The sequence below is a fragment of the Panulirus ornatus genome, chromosome 10 (genome assembly GCF_036320965.1).
Source record: "Panulirus ornatus isolate Po-2019 chromosome 10, ASM3632096v1, whole genome shotgun sequence".
Taxonomy (NCBI): Eukaryota; Metazoa; Arthropoda; class Malacostraca; order Decapoda; family Palinuridae; genus Panulirus; species Panulirus ornatus.
In genome coordinates, this window is record NC_092233.1 from 25,836,681 (window position 1) to 25,852,125 (window position 15,445).

A 15,445-nucleotide genomic window follows, 5' to 3' on the forward strand; every position below is an offset into this window, starting at 1 on the left:
CCAGAAATCCTCCCCTCCTTGTATTTTTTTTTAACTTTCTAAAATGGGAAAGAGAAGAAGGAGTCACGCGGGGAGTGCTAATCCTCCTCGAAGGCTCAGATTGGGGTGCCTAAATGTGTGTGGATGTAACCAAGATGTGAAAAAAGGAGAGATAGGTAGTATGTTTGAGGAAAGGAACCTGGATGTTTTGGCTCTGAGTGAAGCGAAGCTCAAGGGTAAAGGGGAAAGAGTGGTTTGGGAATGTCTTGGGAGTAAAGTCAGGGGTTAGTGAGAGGACAAGAGCAAGGGAAGGAGTAGCAGTACTCCTGAAACAGGAGTTGTGGAAGTATGTGATAGAGTGTAAGAAAGTAAATTCTCGATTAATATGGGTAAAACTGAAAGTTGATGGAGAGAGATGGGTGATTATTGGTGCATATGCACCTGGGCATGAGAAGAAAGATCATGAGAGGCAAGTGTTTTGGGAGAAGCTGAATGAGTGTGTTAGTGGTTTTGATGCACGAGACCGGGTTATAGTGTTGGGTGATTTGAATGCAAAGGTGAGTAATGTGGCAGTTGAGGGAATAATTGGTATACATGGGGTGTTCAGTGTTGTAAATGGAAATGGTGAAGAGCTTGTAGATTTATGTGCTGAAAAAGGACTGATGATTGGGAATACCTGGTTTAAAAAGCGAGATATACATAAGTATACTTATGTAAGTAGGAGAGATGGCCAGAGAGCGTTATTGGATTACGTGTTAATTGACAGGCGCGCGAAAGAGAGACTTTTGGATGTTAATGTGCTGAGAGGTGCAACTGGAGGGATGTCTGATCATTATCTTGTGGAGGCAAAGGTGAAGATTTGTATGGGTTTCCCGAAAAGAAGAGTGAATGTTGGGGTGAAGAGGGTGGTGAGAGTAAGTGAGCTTGGGAAGGAGACTTGTGTGAGGAAGTACCAGGAGAGACTGAGTACAGAATGGAAAAAGGTGAGAACAATGGAAGTAAGGGGAGTGGGGGAGGAATGGGATGTATGTAGGGAATCAGTGATGGTTTGCGCAAAAGATGCTTGTGGCATGAGAAGAGTGGGAGGTGGGTTGATTAGAAAGGGTAGTGAGTGGTGGGATGAAGAAGTAAGAGTATTAGTGAAAGAGAAGAGAGAGGCATTTGGACGATTTTTGCAGGGAAAAAATGAAATTGAGTGGGAGACGTATAAAAGAAAGAGACAGGAGGTCAAGAGAAAGGTGCAAGAGGTGAAAAAAAGGGCAAATGAGAGTTGGGGTGAGAGAGTATCATTAAATTTTAGGGAGAATAAAAAGATGTTCTGGAAGGAGGTAAATAAAGTGCGTAAGACAAGGGAGCAAATGGGAACTTCAGTGAAGGGCGCAAATGGGGAGGTGATAACAAGTAGTGGTGATGTGAGAAGGAGATGGAGTGAGTATTTTGAAGGTTTGTTGAATGTGTTTGATGATAGAGTGGCAGATATAGGCTGTTTTGGTCGAGGTGGTGTGCAAAGTGCGAGGGTTAGGGAAAATGATTTGGTAAACAGAGAAGAGGTAGTAAAAGCTTTGCGGAAGATGAAAGCCGGCAAGGCAGCAGGTTTGGATGGTATTGCAGTGGAATTTATTAAAAAAGGGGGTGACTGTATTGTTGACTGGTTGGTAAGGTTATTTAATGTATGTATGACTCATGGTGAGGTGCCTGAGGATTGGCGGAATGCTTGCATAGTGCCATTGTACAAAGGCAAAGGGGATAAGAGTGAGTGCTCAAATTACATAGGTATAAGTTTGTTGAGTATTCCTGGCAAATTGTATGGGAGGGTATTGATTGAGAGGGTGAAGGCATGTACAGAGCATCAGATTGGGGAAGAGCAGTGTGGTTTCAGAAGTGGTAGAGGATGTGTGGGTCAGGTGTTTGCTTTGAAGAATGTATGTGAGAAATACTTAGAAAAGCAAATGGATTTGTATGTAGCATTTATGGATCTGGAGAAGGCATATGATAGAGTTGATAGAGATGCTCTGTGGAAGGTATTAAGAATATATGGTGTGGGAGGCAAGTTGTTAGAAGCAGTGAAAAGTTTTTATCGAGGATGTAAGGCATGTGTACGTGTAGGAAGAGAGGAAAGTGATTGGTTCTCAGTGAATGTAGGTTTGCGGCAGGGGTGTGTGATGTCTCCATGGTTGTTTAATTTGTTTATGGATGGGGTTGTTAGGGAGGTGAATGCAAGAGTTTTGGAAAGAGGGGCAAGGATGAAGTCTGTTGGGGATGAGAGAGCTTGGGAAGTGAGTCAGTTGTTGTTCGCTGATGATACAGCGCTGGTGGCTGATTCATGTGAGAAACTGCAGAAGCTGGTGACTGAGTTTGGTAAAGTGTGTGAAAGAAGAAAGTTAAGAGTAAATGTGAGTAAGAGCAAGGTTATTAGGTACAGTAGGGTTGAGGGTCAAGTCAATTGGGAGGTGAGTTTGAATGGAGAAAAACTGGAGGAAGTGAAGTGTTTTAGATATCTGGGAGTGGATCTGGCAGCGGATGGAAACATGGAAGCGGAAGTGGATCATAGGGTGAGGGAGGGGGCGAAAATCCTGGGAGCCTTGAAGAATGTGTGGAAGTCGAGAACATTATCTCGGAAAGCAAAAATGGGTATGTTTGAAGGAATAGTGGTTCCAACAATGTTGTATGGTTGCGAGGCGTGGACTATGGATAGAGTTGTGCGCAGGAGGATGGATGTGCTGGAAATGAGATGTTTGAGGACAATGTGTGGTGTGAGGTGGTTTGATCGAGTAAGTAACGTAAGGGTAAGAGAGATGTGTGGAAATAAAAAGAGCGTGGTTGAGAGAGCAGAAGAGGGTGTTTTGAAATGGTTTGGTCACATGGAGAGAATGAGTGAGGAAAGATTGACCAAGAGGATATATGTGTCGGAGGTGGAGGGAACGAGGAGAAGAGGGAGACCAAATTGGAGGTGGAAAGATGGAGTGAAAAAGATTTTGTGTGATCGGGGCCTGAACATGCAGGAGGGTGAAAGGAGTGCAAGGAATAGAGTGAATTGGAGCGATGTGGTATACCGGGGTTGACGTGCTGTCAGTGGATTGAATCAAGGCATGTGAAGCGTCTGGGGTAAACCATGGAAAGCTGTGTAGGTATGCATATTTGCGTGTGTGGACGTATGTATATACATGTGTATGGGGGTGGGTTGGGCCATTTCTATCGTTTCCTTGCGCTACCTCGCAAACGCGGGAGACAGCGACAAAGAAAAAAAATATATATATATATATATATATATATATATATATATATATATATATATATATATATATATATATATATATATATATATATATATATATATATATATATCTTTTCTTTCTTTCAAACTATTCGCCATTTCCCTTGTTAGCGAGGTAGCGAGGTAGCGTTAAGAGCAGAGGACTGGGCCTTTGAGGGAATATCCTCACCTGGCCCCCTTCTCTGTTCCTTCTTTTGGAAAATTAAAAAAAAAAAACGAGAGGGGAGGATTTCCAGCCCCCCGCTCCCTTCCCTTTTAGTCGCCTTCTACGACACGCAGTGAATACGTGGGTAGTATTCATTTTCCCCTATCTCCAGGGATATATATATATATATATATATATATATATATATATATATATATATATATATATATATATATATATATATATATATATATATATATATATATATATATATATATATATATATATATATATATATATATATTTCTTTTTTTTTTTTTTTTGCTTTTTCGCTGTCTCCCGCGTTTGCGAGGTAGCGCAAGGAAACAGACGAAAGAAATGGCCCAACCCACCCCCATACACATGTATATACATACGTCCACACACTCAAATATACATACCTACACAGCTTTCCATGGTTTACCCCAGACGCTTCACATGCCCTGATTCAATCCACTGACAGCACGTCAACCCCGGTATACCACATCGATCCAATTCACTCTATTCCTTGCCCTCCTTTCACCATCCTGCATGTTCAGGCCCCGATAACACAATATCCTTTTCACTCCATCTTTCCACCTCCAATTTGGTCTCCCACTTCTCCTCGTTCCCTCCACCTCCGACACATATATCCTCTTGGTCAATCTTTCCTCACTCATTCTTTCCATGTGCCCAGACCATTTCAAAACACCCTCTTCTGCTCTCTCAACCACGCTCTTTTTATTTCCACACATCTCTCTTACCCTTACGTTACTAATTCGATCAAACCACCTCACACCACACATTGTCCTCAAACATCTCATTTCCAGCACATCCATCCTCCTGCGCACAACTCTATCCATAGCCCACGCCTCGCAACCATACAACATTGTTGGAACAGCTATTCCTTCAAACATACCCATTTTTGCTTTCCGAGATAATGTTCTCGACTTCCACACATTCTTCAAGGCTCCCAGGATTTTCGCCCCCTCCCCCACCCTATGATCCACTTCCGCTTCCATGGTTCCATCCGCTGCCAGATCCACTCCCAGATATCTAAAACTCTTTACTTCCTCCAGTTTTTCTCCATTCAAAATTACCTCCCAGTTGACTTGACCCTCAACCCTACTGTACCTAATTACCTTGCTCTTATTCACATTTACTCTTAACTTTCTTCTTTCACACACTTTACCAAACTCAGTCACCAGCTTCTGCAGTTTCTCACATGAATCAGCCACCAGCGCTGTATCATCAGCGAACAACAACTGACTCACTTCCCAAGCTCTCTCATCCCCAACAGACTTCATACTTGCCCCTCTTTCCAAAACTCTTGCATTCACCTCCCTAACAACCCCATCCATAAACAAATTAAACAACCATGGAGACATCACACACCCCTGCCGCAAACCTACATTCACTGAGAACCAATCACTCTCCTCTCTTCCTACACGTACACATGCCTTACATCCTCGATAAAAACTTTTCACTGCTTCTGACAACTTGCCTCCCACACCATATATTCTTAACACCTTCCACAGAGCATCTCTATCAACTCTATCATATGCCTTCTCCAGATCCATAAATGCTACATACAAATCCATTTGCTTTTCTAAGTATTTCTCACATACATTCTTCAAAGCAAACACCTGATCCACACATCCGCTACCACTTCTGAAACCACACTGCCCTTCCCCAATCTGATGCTCTGTACATGCCTTCACCCTCTCAATCAATACCCTCCCATATAATTTCCCACGAATACTCAACAAACTTATACCTCTGTAATTTGAGCACTCACTCTTACCCCCTTTGCCTTTGTACAATGGCACTATGCACGCATTCCGCCAATCCTCAGGCACCTCACCATGAGTCATACATACATTAAATAACCTTACCAACCAGTCAATAATACAGTCACCCGCTTTTTTAATAAATTCCACTGCAATACCATCCAAACCTGCTGCCTTGCCGGCTTTCATCTTCCGCAAAGCTTTTACTACCTCTTCTATATATATATATATATATATATATATATATATATATATATATATATATATATATATATATATATATATATATATATAATTGGATGATTATTGGTGCATATGCACCTTGGCATGAGCAGCTGAGTGAGTGTGTAAGTTGTTTTGATGCACGATGGGTGATTTGAATGCAAAGGTGAGTAATATGGCAGTTGAGGGAATAATTGGTGTACATTGGGTTTTTAGTGTTGGGAATGGTAAAGGGCTTGTAGATTTATGTGCTGAAAAAGGACTGTCAGTCTCTCCTGGTACTTCCTCACACAAGTCTCCATCCCAAGCTCACTTACTCTCACCACTCTCTTCATCCCAAATTCTCTCTTCTTTTCTGAAAACCTCTACAAATCTTCACCTTCGCCTCCACAAGTATACGTATGTAAGTGATTGGGAATATCTGGTTTAAAAAGCGAGATATACATAAGTATACGTATGTAAGTAGGAGAGATGGCCAGAGAGCGTTATTGGATTACGTGTTAATTGATAGGCGCGCGAAAGAAAGACTTTTGGATGTTAATGTGCTGAGTGGTGCAACTGGAAGGATGTCTGATCATTATCTTGTGGAGGCGAAGGTGAAGATTTGTAGAGGTTTTCAGAAAAGAATGTTGGGGTGAAGAGAGTGGTGAGAGTAGATGAGCTTGGGAAGGAGACTTATGTGAGGAAGTACCAGGAGAGACTGAGGACAGAATGGAAAAAGGTGAGAACAAAGGACGTAAGGAGGAATGGGATGTATTTATGTAAGCAGTGATGGCTTGTGCAAAAGATGCTTGTGGCATGAGAGCGTGGGAGGTGGGTTAATTAGAAAGGGTAGTGAGTGGTGGGATGAAGAAGTAAGAGTATTAGAGAAAGAGAAGAGAGAGGCATTTGGATTATTTTTGCAGGGAAATAATGCAAATGAGTGGGAGATGTATAAAAGAAAGAGGCAGGAGGTCAAGAGAAAGGTGCAAGAGGTGAAAAAGAGGGCAAATGAGAGTTGGGGTGAGAGAGTATCATTAAATTTTAGGGAGAATACAATTATGTTTTGGAAGGACGTAAATTAAGTGCGTAAGACAAGGGAACAAATGGGAACATCAGTGAAGGGGGCTAATGGGAAGGTGATAACAAGTAGCGATGATGTGAGAAGGAGATGGAGTGAGTATTTTGAAGGTTTGTTGAATGTATTTGATGATAGAGTGGCAGATATAGGGTGTTTTGGTCGAGGTGGTATGCAAAGCGAGAGGGTTAGGGAAAATGATTTGGTAAACAGAGAAGAGGTAGTAAAAGCTTTGCGGAAGATGAAAGCCAGCAAGGCACTGGGTTTGGATGGTATTGCATTGGAATTTATTAAAAAAAGCTGGTGACTGTATTGTTGACTGGTTGGTAAGGTTATTTGATGTATGTATGATTCATGGTGAGGTGCCTGAGGATTGGCGGAATGCTTGCATAGTGCCATTGTACAAAGGCAAAGGGGATAAGAGTGAGTGCTCAAATTACAGAGGTATAAGTTTGTTGAGTATTCCTGGGAAGTCATATGAGAGGGTATTGATTGAGAGGGTGAAGGCATGTATAGAGCATCAGACTGGGGAAGAGCAGTGAGGTTTCAGAAGTGGTAGAGGATGTGTGAATCAGGTGTTTGGTTTAAAGGATATATGTGTCAGAAATACTCAGAAAAGCAAGTGGATTTGTATGTAGCATTTATGGATCTGGAGAAGGCATATGATAGAGTTGATAGAGATGCTCTGTGGAAGGTATTAAGAGTATATGGTATGGGAGATAAGTTGTTAGAAGCAGCGAAAAGTTTTTATCGAGGATGTAAGGCATGTGTACGAGTAGGAAGAGAGGAAAGTGATTGGTTCTCAGTGAATGTAGCTTTGCGGCAGGGGTGCGTGATGTCTCCATGGTTGTTTAATTTGTTTATTGATGGGGTTGTCAGGGAGATGAATGCAAGAGCTTTGGAAAGAGGGGCAAGTATGAAGTCTGTTGGGGATGAGAGAGCTTGGGAAGTGAGTCAGTTGTTGTTCGCTGATGATACAGTGCTGGTAGCTGATTCGGGTGAGAAACTGCAGAAGCTGGTAACTGAGTTTGGTAAAGTGTGTGGAAGAAGAAAGCTGAGAGTAAATGTGAATTAGAGCAAGGTTATTAGGTACAGTAGGGTTGAGGGTCGTCAATTTGGGAGGTAAGTTTGAATGGAGAAAAACTGAGGGAAGTGAAGTGTTTTAGATATCTGGGAGTGGATTTGGCAGCGGATGGAACCATAGAAGCGGAAGTGAATCATAGGGTGGGGGAGGGGGCGAACGTTGAGGGAGCGTTGAAAAATGTGTGGGAGTCGAGAACGTTATCTTGGAAAGCAAAAATGGGTATGTTTGAGGGAATAGTGGTTCGAACAATGTTATATGGTTGCGAGGCGTGGGCTATAAATAGAGTTGTGCGGAGGAGGGTGGATGTGCTGGAAATGAGATGTTTAAGGATAATATGTGGTGTGAGGTAGTTTGATCTAGTAAGTAATGAAAGTGTAAGAGAGATGTGTGGTGATAAAAAGAGTGTGGTTGAGAGAGCAGAAGAGGGTGTTTTGAAATGGTTTGGTCACATGGAGAGAATGAGTGAGGAAAGATTGACAAAGAGGATATATGTATCAACGGTGGAAGGAACGAGGAGAAGTGGGAGACCAAATTGGAGGTGGAAAGATGGAGTGAAAAAGATTTTGAGTGATCGGGGCCCGAACATGCAGGAGGGTGAAAGGCGTGCAAGGAATAGAGTGAATTGGATCGATGTGGTATACCGGGGTCGACTTGCTGTCAATGGATTGAACCAGGGCATGTGAAGCGTCTGGGGTAAACCATGGAAAGTTTTGTGGTGCCTGGATGTGGAAAGGGAGCTGTGGTTTCGGTGCATTATACATGACAGGTAGAGACTGAGTGTGAACGAGTGTGGCCTTTGTTGTCTTTTCCTAGCGCTACCCCATCATTTCATGTGTGGCGTTATGGCGACGGGAATAAATAAGGGCAGACAGTATGAATTATGTGCATGTGTATATATGTATATATCTGTGTGTATATATATGTATACGGTGAGATGTATAGGTATGTATATGTGATGTGTGTGGACGTGTATGTACATACATGTGCATGTGGGTGGGTTGGGTCATTCTTTCGTCTGTCTCCTTGCGCTACCTCGCTAACGCAGGAGACAGCGACAAAGTATGATAAAATGATATATATATACATATATATATATATATATATATATATATATATATATATATATATATATATATATATATAAATCTTTTTTTTTTCTTTTTTTTTTTTGCTTTGTCGCTGTCTCCCGCGTTTGCGAGGTAGCGCAAGGAAACAGACGAAAGAAATGGCCCAACCCACCCCCATACACATGTATATACATACGTCCACACACGCAAATATACATACCTACACAGCTTTCCATGGTTTACCCCAGACGCTTCACATGCCCTGATTCAATCCACTGACAGCACGTCAACCCCGGTATACCACATCGATCCAATTCACTCTATTCCTTGCCCTCCTTTCACCCTCCTGCATGTTCAGGCCCCGATCACACAAAATCTTTTTCACTCCATCTTTCCACCTCCAATTTGGTCTCCCACTTCTCGTTCCCTCCACCTCCGACACATATATCCTCTTGGTCAATCTATCCTCATGCATTCTCTCCATGTGCCCAAACCATTTCAAAACACCCTCTTCTGCTCTCTCAACCACGCTCTTTTTATTTCCACACATCTCTCTTACCCTTACGTTACTTACTCGATCAAACCACCTCACACCACACATTGTCCTCAAACATCTCATTTCCAGCACATCCACCCTCCTGCGCACAACTCTATCCATATCCCACGCCTCGCAACCATACAACATTGTTGGAACCACTATTCCTTCAAACATACCCATTTTTGCTTTCCGAGATAATGTTCTCGACTTCCACACATTCTTTATATATATATATATATATATATATATATATATATATATATATATATATATATATATATATATATATATATATATATATATATATATAAAGTGAGAGGGTCAGGGAGATTGGTTTGGTAAACATAGAAGAGGTTATGAAACCTTTGCGGAAGATGAAAGCCGGCAAGGCGGCGGGTTTCGATGGTATTGCAGTGGGATTTATTAAAAAAGGGGGTGACTGTGTTGCTGACTGGTTGGTAAGGATACTCAGTGTATGTATGGTTCATGGTACAAAGGCAAAAGGGATAAAGGTCAGTGCTCAAATTACAGAGCATTGAGTATTCCTGGGGAATTGTATGGGAGGGTATTGATTGAGAGTGTAGAGGTATGTACATAGCATCAGATTGGGGAAGAGCAGTGTGGTTTCAGAGGTGGTAGAGGATGTGTGGATCAGATGTTTGCTTTAAGAATGTGAGAAATACCTAGAAAAGCAGATGGATTTGTATGAAGCATTTATGGATCTGGAGAAAGCATATGATACAGTGGATAGAGATGATTTGTGGGAGGTATTAAGAGTATATGTGTGGGAGGTAAGTTGCTAGAAGCAGTAAAAAAGTTTTTTTTTCGAGGATGTAAGGCTTGTGTACGAATAGGAAGAGAGGAAAGTGAATGGTTCTCGGTGAATGTCTTTGCGGAAGGGGTGTGTGATGTCTCCATGGTTGTTTAATTTGTTTATGGATGTGGTTGTTAGAGAGGTGAATGCGAGAGTTTTGGAGAGAGGGGTAAGTATGCAGTCTGTTCTGGATGAGAGGGCTTGGGATGTGAGTCAGTTGTTCGCTGATGATACATCGCTGTTGGCTGATTTGGGTGAGAAACTGTAGAAACTGGTGACTGAGTTTGGTAAAGTGTGTGATAGTAGAAAGTTGAGAATAAATGTGAATAAGAGCAAGGTTATTATGTTCAGTAGGGTTGAGGGAGAAACTGATTGATAGGTAAGTTTGAATGGAGAAAAACTGGAAGAAGTGAAGTGTTTTAGATATCTGGGAGTGGATCTGGCAGCGGATGAAACCATGGAAGCGGAAGTGAGTCATAGGGTGGGGAAGAGGGCGAAGGTTCTGGGAGCGTTGGAGAATGTGTGAAAGGCGAGAACGTTATCTTGGAGAGCAAAAATGGATATGTTTGAAGGAATAGTGATTCCAACAATGTTACATGGTTGTGTGGCGTGGGCTATAGATAGGGTTTTGCGGAGGGTGGATGTGTTGGAAATGAAATGTTTGAGAACAATATGTGGTTTGATCGAGTAAGTAATGAAAGGGAAAGAGAGATGTGTGGTAATAAAAAGAGTGGTTGAGAGGGAATGAGTGAGGAACGATTGTCAATGAGGAAATATGTGTCAGAGGTGAAGGGAACGAGGAGAAGTGGGAGACAAAATTTGAGGTGGAAGGATGGAGTGAAAAAGATTTTGAGCGATTGGGGCCTGAACAAGGAATAGTGAATTAGAACGATATGGTATACTGAGGTCGACATGCTGTCATTCGATTTAACCAGGGCATGTGAAGCGTCTGGGGTAAACCATGGAAAGTTTTGTGGGGCCTGGAGGTGAAAAAGGGAGCTGTGATTTCGGTGCATCACCAATGACAGCTAGAGACTGAGTGTGAACGAATGTAGCCTTTTTGTCTTTTCCTGCCGCTACCTCGCTGGAGGGAGGGTTGGGGGGTGGGGGGGGAGAGGGGAGATGTTATTTTATGTGTGGCGGGGTGATGACGGGATGGATGAAGGCAGCACGTATGATTATGTACATGTGTCTGTATATAGGAATGTATATATGTATGTATGTATATGTATGTATACTCTTTTGCCGTAGAATGAAACAGGCGTGTTACTTGGTTGCATACAAACTCAAACATGCTCCTCAATGCAGCTCCTGACGTTGCTTACACGTGGCCATCGTCGCCACCGCCCAGCATCACACAAGATCAGTCTCGACTTCCAAATATTAAGCGAAGCCTTGTTGTTGCTGTTGTTGTTTTGTGTGTGTTTTAAAGTGAGCATGATTCTGCTACTACTGCTGTTGACTGTAATTAGTGCAAAATACTTGTATATATCTCTCTTTCTCCATGCTATAAGTTCTCTTTTTACCGTTACCATACGTCTTTTTATATATACCAAGCGAAGTTCACTGACATGAATACTACAGTGATGCTTTATGCATGGCATAGTCACCAGAGCTGCATAGCGCTTGCCCACAATTTCGAGGATAAAAACATTGAAAAGATCAAGCAGTCAATCAAACACACATACTGCAGACTTTGAAAAATTCACTTATACAGTAACCAGACAATCTCAAAAGCGCATACACCGGAGGAGGAACTTTAGATTCTCTTCAGTATTTCTTACCTGACGAAAAGCCTATCAAAACCTCTACTCTAGGCTCATTACCCAGTCATATACTGTTCAAAAACTCATAGAGGAAACAAAACCAACGTAACGGAGTGAGACCCCATTGCGAAGTGAACCATGATATATCACCACCATGTTTACTCCGACTTCACCTCTGTTACAAGTACAAGGCGGGATCTCGCGCGAACCGGTTTGTGCGTAGTGGATCAATCACACATTGAAATACCCGTTGGAACTCTTCAGTCTTTTTCTGTTACGAAAAACAGATTGGGAAAATGATGAATCTTCGTAAGTCCCTTCGAATATCAGTGATGAAGATATAAATTCTAAGACATAGCTTACCTGGGTTTAGTGCAAACCTTTCTAGTAGAATATTTGCCTATTATCCCTGAATATGTCGATGCCCGATTCTGAAACATGTATTCATGTTTTAAAGTTCGCTTGTGTTGGTCTTTATTGTGGTCTGGCAGCTGAAAAAAAAATTGATTTTTCTACAACTTTGAATATCCAATACGGAACAAAGATATCTAAAGAGAACTTTATTGGATATTATTAGAGATTTTTTTTTTTTTTGAGGAATCTTCAAGGTGATTATAGAATATGATAAACTACATTTGCCTACATCAACCAAGCATAGAAGCAAATAGGGACTAAGAAAACTCCATTGATTTTTTTTTCATATCGATGATATTGTAGCTAGATGATTTGAATATGACTACCTACATTACATTTTTTTTCAGTCTCATCTTTGGTTAAGGTCTGTGGATTATTAGAATTATCATGTCCTGGGATCAATTCCTTGTTTCTATCAATGATTTTTGACTGACATTAAATCGAGAGGCTTTAATGTTCGAAAAGCATGAGATTGTTCATTGCCTTAAGCAGGTCTCCATGAAATGTTTTAAAAGTTAATCTTAAAATATACCGTTTTCTCTCGTCTCTTACAACGGTTTTCTTTGTGGTTCACCTGGTATAAACTTTCTTTGCTGCTGCTATTAATGATAGTGTGAGATCCTTATGTACTCTCGATAGAGCTCAGAGTATCGGCCAGCTATGTAGACAAAAAGCAGTTTGGATGGTATACGTTATGTTATTCTGGTATATTTGATAATTTTGCCATAAAAGCAAGTGCCTCAAAGCGTTATATAAACGACGAATCAGCGGCAACACAGGAAAACCATGCTGGTTTTAGGGCTTACCGCTATCTTACAAATACAATCCCTCCATACTTTTTATTTTTTCTGTTGGGTTAATGTCAGTTTTTGTTTTATATCATAATTCTTATACGTTCTTTTATTTCATGAGGTGTAAGTAGCACTAGTTGATGTTTAGGCTATTTGTCAAGGGAAAGGGCTCTGCATACATTATTACTTTTTCTTTGGCTATGAATTTTTTTTTTTTTATCAAACTTTGTTCTATCAGCTAATTTGAACACATGGAATCCGAATGGTACTGACCATGTAACTGTAGCATATTTCTGCTAACTTCGCGGTTTTGTCACTGCTTGCCTTTGTTCTATGCTGTAATACTGCTTTCACTACCGTTACTATACATCATTGGCCTGGCATTTTTTTTCAATATTTCTGGCAATATGTTTATTGAGACAAAAGATATCTATCAACTTAAGACTATTTATTGTGATTCATATATTTGGTAACGTTATCAACTTAAAACTGTTTATTGTGAATCATATATTTTGGTAACATTAAGATACCTAATTACTTAAAACTGTTTGTATAAGCTAATACATTTTCGCTACCTTGAAAAAATCTAATGTCTTTTTACATCAACATTATTGTTTAAGGTTTCTCCAATACTTTTCTTTTTATTATCATGTAATTCATATTTAACTGAAACCTCCCTTTTTTTTTTTGCCATTCCAATAATACGTGTTCCTCGGTAATATTGCAACTGCAGGAGTCCTTTATTGGGACAGGTATCCTCTTCATGAGTCAACACAGTATGACCAGTCCTCAGTGGACAAATGAATCTCAAAATGGAACCATTCAGGTCTGAGCTGCTGCGGAGGTCAGACGCGCTCGTGGTCGGTCGGCTGGCTATATTTTGCCGGCAAACTGGAACGAAGGTCGTCCAAGGTTTGCACCATGTCTGGGGCAAGTTGTGGGCAGAAGGCTGGAAGATATGTGGCTGAAGGGGGAATGAAGGCTTTGCTGGGCACCCTGGGAGAAAACCTGGAGCTATCGAGTCGCGATTCTGAAGAACAAACTTCTCAAACAACCATGGAAGGAATGGCTGGCTATCAAGAGGTCAGTTAGAGGGGAATGAACAGGACGCGAGAGGCGGCAAGAATAGAGTGAGGCAAGTGAGAGTATGGAGGGCAGGACTGACAAGAGGAAAAGCATTGATCACTCAGAAATAAGCAGAAAGAGTATATCTGGGAACCAGACTCAGCAGGTTAGTCGAACATTTCTCGAAACGGTGTTGAAGTGGTGGGGAACCCTGTTGGTATGAACAGCACAGATAGGAGGAGGTTATACTTCCCAAGGTCGGGGGATCCCTGTATGACATATGATCATGAACTGTTGTTGTGGGCTGCTACATTGGGAAGGCAACAAAGAGTTTGAACCACTGCTTAAGGAATGCCGTAATAGGCCCTGTTTAACTGTAGGTGGAGAGGAGGCAAACTCTTGATAACCAAAGGGTTTCAGAATGTGATACTGACGGAACCTGAGGACACACACCAAGGTGGTGATCATCTGTATGCATCCAGTTTTGCTGGATGCTGATTTCATTTCAAACGATGAAAGATTTGTCTGGGCAAAACGACACGAGATTCTGGGTGAGAAGAAAAATCAAGTGATGGTCTTGATGGAGACATTCCAGAGAGGATTTTCATTTCGGGAGTTGGGTCCAAGAGGATTGCAAAGTTTATTGAACCACCAGTGTTGTGTTACAAGTGCAGCAGGTGGGGCCATATGACCTGGAAATGTCAGTTTGTTTCCGTTTCAGTAATGTGGGGGGAAAAATTCCTGGAGTGTGGAAGTGAAATCAAGTCTGGGCAAAGTGTTGTGCCGTGTTGTAATTATGGTGGAACACATAATGCAGGCTCCTCACTTTGCAGTGAGAGGTCAAATGTTCGTGGAGGTCAGCAGCAGAGAGTCAGGAAGATGTAGCAGCGGACACCTGCGTGTGGAAGAAGATAGGAGTGACTTGCTGAAGGGGGCAGAAAATTGTGCGAGGGCTGCACGTACAGATGGACCGCGGAATACCAAGGTAATTGGTAATTCTGGTGATGTGTATGAAGTAGTAGCTCAACTTATGCAAGAAATTCAGACGCTTAAGGAGGAGGTGAAAGAGTGAAAGATGATAGCCCGTTTTTGTGGAACTAAATATGTAACTACTGAGCAAAATAATGATAGGCGAGTTGTAAAAGTGTGAATAACTTGGACACATCGCCCCCATTGTGTAGGGAGGAAAGTACGGATACTAAAGAGGAGGTGGCCCGCGGGTGGGCTGATATCTCCTAGCATACCAGAAATAATTGGCTGATGGAGTGGGACAATCCCCCGCCTGCGATGTGGTGGGAGGCGGGAAATATGGATATGAGGGATGAAATACCCGCAAGTGGGCTATGATCCCTGAGGACCACGTAGCATGATTAGGTATTGACTCAGGTGAAGGAAGTAAAGGAACAGTTTGTGAATGAGAA